Below are 9,128 nucleotides of genomic sequence, written 5' to 3'. Positions count from 1 at the left end.
TGGCTGAGGCCTGCAGCTCTCTGCAGCTGCCCCACATCAGAGAGGACTAGGGCACACACCCAGGAAAAGATCCAAATTCAAAACTGCATGGACGGGGCCTGGGTCTGGGGCTCAGTGGCAGAGTGCTTGCCTGTCATGTGGGAGGCACTGGGTTCCAACCTCAGCGTTCAGAAAAATAAAAAAATAAAACAAACTTCTATTAATATCTAAAAAATTATTAAAAATAAAAACTGCTTGTACAGTTTCTACTGAACACATGTCGCTTGTACACCATTGTAGAGTTAAAGACTCTAAGTCCAGCCAACAGGAGTTGAGAACTGCCTGTCTTGTGACTCTACAACATTGGACAAGTTCAGAATCACCCACTGCCTTGAGCCGTCACATCTCTCAAGACATCTTTGACTTCCATGAGCTTGACGGTTTCAAAGATTAGTGGCCAGTTCTTCAGCAGCAAATCCCAGTTTTGGCTTGCCTGATGCTGATTAGATTCATGTTAAAGTCTCTGACTAGCCTCACAGAAGGAATGCTATGCATCACATCCTCTCATGTGGACACAATTTCATCTTGTTCCACTCCTGGTGATGTTCACTTGGTCTCTTAAGTTAGTGGCTGCTTGGGCTCTGCACCATGAACTTATTCCTTTTTCCCTTCTAACTCACAAGCCTCCTACAGAGAAATGATGAAGTTATGTAAATTTAATATTTCCTCAAACTTTCAATTTATTCACTTTTACCAGTATGGTCTCATCTTTCCTGCTTTTATTCAAAGTAGTAATAATTCATTACTATTATTTACTTGGATGCTTTAATTGTCCCAGGTTTGGCAGGTAGGAATCCCTTCAAGCTGGGTTCTGTGTCCTTTAGACATGTACTCATGGTTTTTCATAGTCTCTGCCACAATAAAATATTCCAACATCACTTGTACTTTCCCTGCTCCAGCCCTGAAATTGGACATTTTTCCCAGGAATTCTATTTCCTTTCATGAGAATTGCTACACAAAAGCCACCTGTCATTCCAGTGGCTTGGTAGGCTGAGGCAGGAGGATTGTGAGTTCAAAGGCAGCCTCAGCAACATACCAAGGTCCTAAGCAACTTAGCACGACAGTGGCTCAAAATAAAAAAAATAAAAAGGGCTGGGGATGTGGATCAGTGGTTACATGGCCCTAGGTTCAATCCCTGCTACAAACTAAAATATAAAGCAGGTATGTGAGAGCTCATTGCTAACGGGGTAACCCCAGGACCTCTCTGGAAAGAGCTAGGTCTGTGTGTGTACATATGACACATGTATTTACACACAGGCATACACATCTCTGATGCAACGACATCGTCTGTGTGTATGTATACATAGTCTACATACAGAAAAACTGAGTTCACAATGATGCATCTTGCGATCCACTTCCCATGTTCATTCTTTCTTCTTTCCATGTTCACAGCTCTGTTCTGCAACAGAGAAACCCAGCCTCCACCACCCTTGATATATTTACTTGCTGATTAACCCTCTCTTGCTGCCAACCTCCACACCCAAGATACACCCTCCTCACCCTGTGCTCCATGTTCCCAGATAACAGGCACCTACACCTCCTTCACCTGCCCTACGTGATGACTTTCCCCAGCAGAAGGAAGGAAGGACACATGGGTTTTTTATATTAATTATTGCTTTGGCAAGTCCCATCCCCTTCTGGTTATGTTACTGGATGTCAGGTGAATGGGGGGCAGGAAGGCTGTCTTGTCTCCTGGATGTAGAGCTGACACTGAATACACAACCGACCGGCAGCTTACGGAGGCTCAGTGGTAAGAAACAGGCTGGGGAAAGGGAGCTTAAAGATCTGTTTTCAAAATGCCAGTGAAACACCACGTTTGTCTAGCAAACACAGAGGGATGCTGATGGAGACACTGAAGAAGCCCAGAAAGGAGCCCATCCCATGAGGTGCTTCTAAGACATTTGTGACAGAACCCATGCAGAGTTTGTAAGAGCAGCCTGGGGGACTCTAGGTGACATGGAAAGAAGGGAGCAGGGAGGTTGTGCAGCACCTGGACAGCCACAGAGGGGTGCCGAGTTTTGAAGCACAGTGGAGATTTCTCTCACATTCTTCTGAAAAGGTCAGGAGGTCTGTGTCAACCCAGCCCCTTCAAATGATGGGCAGGTGGGCAGAGCAGCAATCAAAAAGCCACAAGGGGACTTCCAGCTTCAGTTCCAGCATGCAAAGAGCTTGGGAAGCATCCCTCCCATAAATACAAGCAGAGGCCAGGCAGACTGGAAATCAGAGGCTTTTCTTGGATTCATTGAAGAACTGAGGCCACGGGTCAAACTATAACCCCCAAAGCTAAAGTGGCATAGGGGAATTCCCAGGGACACAGCTGGGACCTGCTCCCCCAGTGCTGAGGTCATGAACTGGAGGACACTTCAGTAGTGAGTCTGACAAACTGCAGGTGGCTGAGTGTGAACAAGAATAAGAAACTCCTAGTGCTGCGGTCTTAAGGGACCCCAAGGCAGCACAGGTGTTCTCACCAGAACCCCACCAGTTCCCACTGAAAGACATCAGGGAGACCTGCCCAGCTCTCTGGACGAGGGAAGAATAAGGCAATGCGGCATCCTCAGGGCCTCACCCCAGCTGAGGAAGGGCCTTCTCTGGCTCCTGTGTCTCTTCCGGTTTTTCTCTCACCAAGGGGCGGGAGGAAGTGACTAGGAATCACATGGGAAGGTCACAGGTCAGGGTCACAGGTCCACTGATGACTGAGATTGACTGATGATTCTAGGACCCTCCCCCTTGCCAACAGCAAAAGCTCCAGGATAAATGAGAGCAGATGACAGCTCAAAGAGCAGGGAGACTGTGAAGTTCTGAACCCAGGGACAGAGGGGAGACCCAACCAGGGACATGGAGGAATATGAGGCCTCTGGTAACTTTAGCTACAGGAAACTGCAAAGAGCCAAGTCCCAGCAGAATAGCAAAACGCACATGGAAGATGATTTTCTCAGTCGTTATTACTTATATATATGTATACATAATAAGTTCTTTATTATGTATATATATATATATATATATATATATATATAAACATGTCAGTATGCAAGAAAAAACAGATTATTGAAAGATAAAGCATGCATCGGAATGACACACAGATATAACAGATCTTGGTACTTTGAGAGAATTTCTAAAATAATTGTGATTTATAGGTGAAGGGCTCTAAAGAAAAGGTACAGAGTATGGAAGACTAGGTCATGAACGCAGAGAGATGGAAACTCTAAGAAATGAAAAACAAAATAAATAGAAATAAACAAAAATGAAGATGGCCCTTGATGTCTCATCAGTAGATGGGACGGTCCAGAAAATAATCAGTGAACTTGAAGACAGATCAACAGAAACTCTCACTGAAAAGTCAAAAGAGAGAGACAGAGACACAGGAAGTACAGAATATATCTGAGTGCTGTGGATAATTCCCAAAAGAATAAGAACCCCAAACTGGAAAAACAGGAGAAGAGGAAAGCAATCATGTGAAGCAATAATGACCAAGAATTTTCCAAAATTAATGACACACCTCAGATCACAGATCCAAGAAGTACAGAGAACACCACGCAGAAAATTATTAAAAAAAAAGGAAAAATATTTACAAATCTACACTGAGGTATATCATATTCAAATTGCAGAAACCAAAAAGAAAATCTTTAAGGAAGCTGGGGTGTGAAGCAGACAACCTAGGAAGAACACCATAATTACAGCAGACTTCTTCAAGCATGCGCTCAAGGGAATTGAAATAGTTGAAAGAAAGGAATCACTAACCAATAAGTCTATGTGCAGTGAGGCCTTTTTTTTTTTTAAACGGGATACTTGGTCTTGAATCCAGGGGTGCTCTACCAGTGAGCCACACCCCCGATTGTTTTGTTCATTTTGAGACAGGGATTCAATAAATTGCAGAGGCTGGCCTCAAACTTGTGATCCTCCTGCCTCAGTTACCCACACTGGTAGTATTACTAGAATGGACTATTGGCCAGGCTGGGTCCAGTGAAATTATCCTTCATAATTGAAAAACAAAGATTTTCTTGAACAAGACAGGAAATTCAATTCCAGCAGACCCAACCATCAAATTCTTCAGAGAGAAAAAAAACCTCATAGGTCAGGTAGCTCTGAGCTATATAAAGAGGAGAAATGTGTCTGAAAAGAAATAAATGAGGATAAATTAAATTTCTTATTTTTCCTATTCCTAAGTAATCTAAAAGAAAAGTTTAAAGGGTTAACAAAACATTTATTGAGTGATTACTGTATGTAAATAAGTGAAATGAATGACAACAATGTCATAAAAGATGAGAGAGGATCTGGGAATACTATTATCTCTGCATCTCAGCCATGCATGGTGCTGTACACCTACAATCCCAGTGGCTCAGGAGGCTGAGGCAGGAGGATCTCAAGTTTAAGGCCAGCTTCAGCAACTCAGACCTTGTCTCAAAACAAAACTAAAAATGCACTGGGGATATGGCTCAGTGCTTAAGCGTCCCTGGGTTCAATCTTCAGTACAAGAAAAAAAAAAAACTACATTTCATGTGAAACACCATAATATTTAAAGGTAGACATAGACTAATCTGGAAATTATGTTCCAAACAAGAAATATATACTACAAATTCTTTTCAAGCTATTTCTGGCAAGATAATAGATAAACCAATGGAATCACAAAGTATTTGATTGGTAAAGAAGTCAGGAAAAGTGGTACAAAAGAAAAAGAACAGAGCAACAAATAGAAAACAGTTACAAATATGGTAGAGATTCATCTAACAGTGCCAACAATCACTTTACATATGAATGGTCTAAATACAACAACCAAAAATGCCCAGTGATTTTCAGAGTAGACTTAAAAAAAAAAAAAAGGAAGAAAAGAAAGCAGAGGCTCACAAGAAACCCATCCTCACAGTCACATAAAGTAAAAAAACAGGGGAGGCACTAGGGTTGTAGCTCAGTGGCAGAGTGCTTGCCTAGTATGCTCAACGCCGACTTCAACTGTTTGCACCACAAAAATTTCCACCAGCAAACAGTATCCACCAACATATAAAAGAAATTATATCTCATGATCTAGTGGAACTTGCTCCAAATATGCAAGAATGGTCCAGCATTCAAAAATTAATCAATAGAGAAGTTGGGGGAAAAATCAAAATCATTCCAATTGATACACAAAGCATTTGACAAAAATCGAACACCCAATCATGATTAAGGAAAAAAAAAATAGCAAATGAGAAATCAAGCACTTGTCTAACTTGATAATATCAGTTACCTTCTCTCCCCAAAACCCTACAATTAACATCATACTTACGGAGAAACTCAACACTTTCCTGATAACCAGGAACAAGGTAAAGACAACTTCTCCTATCACTCCTATTCAACATCATACTGAAAGATACAGTTAATACGCTAAGACAAAAAGAGGAAAAAGAAGGTATACAGATAGAGAAGAGAAATAAAACTTTGTTCAAAGATGACATGCTTTCCTTTAGAAAAATAAAGAATCAAGAAAAACTTAAGGAAACTAAGAAGCATAGCAGAGCTGCAGGCAGAAGGATAACATGACAACTGCTTTCCAACACTCCAGCAAAGGACAGCAGTAATTTGGGCAGGGGGAGTAGACACCATTGACAAGTAAGAAATACTTTTGTCAGGCACAGCCTAAGTGAATATGCACAGGATGTATACGCATAAATCTACATGACTGAGGAAAGAAATCTCTCTGATAAGTGGATGATGACACATAATGGGGGGTCAGAGGGGAGCAAGAATGGAGGAAGGAGGGACTCTATAGAGGGAAAAGAGGGGTGGGAGGGGCAGAGGGGAGGAAAAATAACAATGTATCAAACACCAAAAAAAAAAAAAAAAAAAGAAAAACTACAAACTTTGCTCAGATTTCAGTTGGGACTGCTCTAACACCTTTATACTACTGAAGCTTTAGATCCAAAAATATATTGTATATCACCATTTATGTGTTCTTTAATATTTTTTAAAAGTTCAATTTGTTTCTCTGTAGGGTTTTGATTAATTTTCTGATATTCTTATCTTTTATATAAACAATTTGCATGTTACTATAAAATACAATTTTAAAAACTTTAAACTTCTACATCTTTTTGCTGGAATGTAGAAACAGCACTGATTTTTTTTTAATATAACCTTGTATTCAGCAAATGTGTTATTTTTAGAATTATGAATGTTTATTGTTATAATTTATGGGTTATCTTGAATTTTCTACATACAGAAACACAATAAAAGTTTTATATTTTCCTTTAAAAAAAAAAAGAAGATCGAAATAGAGATACTCCATATTCATAAGTTGGAAGAGTCAATACTGTTCAGATGTCAGTTCCTCCCAACTTGACTTATGGCTTCAATGCAACCCCAATAAAAATGCCATCGTGCTATTTTGGAAGTACTGACAACTCAAAAAAATGTTTATGAAAAAGAAAAGAGAGACCTAGAAGAAGGCACCACAATACTTAAGAAAAACATACTTGGAGGAACACTACATGTTTTCAAGGTTTACTACGAAGTCACAGTCATCAAGACAGTGTGCTGCCAGCAGTAGAATCAACACAGGTCAGTGGACCAGAGCAGAGCCCAGAGGCAGACTGACAGAGCAGACAGTCTTTAACGCAGGAACAAAGGCGCATCAATGGGGAAGGATAACATTCAAGAAATGTTGCTGAACAATTAAACACCAACATGCAAAAGCCAAACAATGAACCTAGACACAGTCTTTACCAGACCTGCCCGAGAAATGCAGAAGAAAGCAAAATGAATCCGATGCAGGGCCATCCTGACCCTGTGTCTCCCAAGAAATCGCCACCTGCGACTCAGCCCGGGTTGGGAGCTGCGGGTCGGCCACCCCCGCAAGCCCCTTACAGCTGAGGCCGCCGCCCCCCTCGCCTGCCCGCCACGCCGCCCTAGGATGAAGGAGCTGCAGCTCCTCTGGTTCACCCAGAGCTTCAGGGCGTCCTTCAGCAGCACCTCGTGGGGTTGTTTCCCTTTCTTCTGATGCCCCGCTTCAGGTCGCCGGGGCCAAGGCCCCACGTGGCCCAGCTCGCTCGGGTGGAGGCGGAGGCACCGGTTGCACGCAGACCGGCGGGTGCCCAGCGCTCGTACTTCCGCAAGCGCAGCGGGAGGAGCGCTCCCGGCGAACCCCCCGCAGCCGCGCACCAGCCCCGCCCCGCGCAGTCCGCGCAGCCCGCCCTGCCGCCTAGGCAGCGTCCGCACCACCCCTGAGCCCCTCTCAGCCCCGCAGGCTGCAGAGGAGCCTCCCAGGTTTCCTGGTCCCAACCCTGGGCTGGGAGCGGCGGGCGCGGCGGGAAGCGAGACCCCAGGCCCGGCCCGGCCCACCCCCGCCACCCCCGCCACCCCCGCCACCCCCTTACCGGTGAGGTGACGGATCCCCTCGCTGTGCCGCCGCGTTGCTGTAGCAGGAAGTAGCAGCTGCTCCTCTGGGCCACCCAGAGCTTCAGGGTTCTTCACCAGCATCTCCTCGGGCTTGAGCCACATCCCAGCGATCCGGCCGCGCTGGGGGCAGCCGCTTCATGTCGCCTGGCCACCAGCAGCACCGGGCCCAGTTCGCTTGGGAGGAGGCAGCGGTAGCGCGGGAACCGCACACCAGCAGGTGCCCAGCGCTCCAATTCCCGGAGCGCAATGGGAGGAGCTGCCCCGCGCACCCAGCGCACCCCGCGCAGCCGGCGCGCCGCCCCGCCCCCGTCCCGCCCAGCCTCGCGCTGGCCCTGCCTCAGGCCGCCCCCACCCAGCGGGCTTCTGTGGCACGTCCCAGTCGCCAGACTCAGGGTTCCCGAGTGGAGGGAGGAGGTCCTATCCCGCTGCCAGGTCCCCTCCCTCCAGTCCCCGCACAGATCGCAGGGAGTGCCTGGGCAGCGGCGTGGCTCCAACCCCTGGGTGGCTGCTCCTGGGAAAGAGCTTAGGGTGGCGGGAGCCGCCCCCACAGGCCTCATTCCAACAGGTGGAGGAAGGACCTGGGGAAGAGACTTCTTGCTCTCCAAGCTGCGGGTTGCCCAGCCCAGAGCGCTTTATCTTGGGAAGGACAGAATGCACCAATGCAAACCAGTAAAGCAAGTGTGTTTGTTTTAAATAACATTTTGGAGATCTCCCAAAAATAGCATGAAAAACAAAAACGATTATGTTTGGACTTTTTAGCACACTTTCTTAAAGTTTTTTTTAATTCCCACATCATACTTGTCCATATTTATGACACTCCACTACATGTATATGCTGGGTAATGATTCTATCAGGATAACTGGCATATCCATCACAGGATCATCATTTCTTTGAAGGCACATTTGTGAAGCTCTCATGAGGGAACTGACTGAGCTGCAGGAAAGCCAGAGATTGGGGAACCTGATGCATGTGTCAGACCAAACTCAACACCAGACATCCTAAGGTAAGATATTAGAGCCACCGTTAGGGGTCCCATATTCTGAAATGGTCATTTCTTCTTAGAGAATGTGGGAGGCTGGAATTACGGTGTGAGGTGATAATAGTGAAAAGCTGCAGGGCATGTGGAGGTAGGTTTAAAACTGAGTATTTCCACGATTAACATATAAAAATCAATAGCTTTCCTACCAAGAGTACCTCCCCAAATCTTGAGAATAATCTAACCAAGGAGGTGAAAGGCTCTACAATGAAAATTACAGAACACTGAAAAGAGTAATTGAAGAAGACCTCAGAAGATGGAAAGGCCTCTCCCATGTTCGCAGTAGATAATTAATATTATTAAAATGGTCCTATTACCAAAAACAATCTACAGATTGAAAGCAATCCCCATCAAAATACCAATGGCATTCTTCACAGAAGCAGTCCTAAAATTCATAGGAAAGAATAAAAGATTCAGAATATCCAAAGCAATACTGAGTAATAAAAGTGATGCTGAAGGCATCACAATATTCATTCTTAGTACACTTCAGAGCTACAGGAACAAAAAGAGCTTGGTACTGGCTTCAAAACATGAAGACCAATGGAGCAGCATAGAAGATACAGAAACCAATTTAAGTAGATACAGTCATCTGTTCCTTCACAAAGTTGCCAAAACCATTGAAGAAAAGACAACCTTTTAAAATAATGGTGCCGGGAAAACTGGATGTCCACATGTAGAAGAATGAAACTAG

Source organism: Sciurus carolinensis, unplaced genomic scaffold (assembly GCF_902686445.1).
Source record: "Sciurus carolinensis unplaced genomic scaffold, mSciCar1.2, whole genome shotgun sequence".
In the NCBI taxonomy this organism is placed as follows: domain Eukaryota; kingdom Metazoa; phylum Chordata; class Mammalia; order Rodentia; family Sciuridae; genus Sciurus; species Sciurus carolinensis.
Note: the sequence above shows the minus strand (reverse complement) of the source record.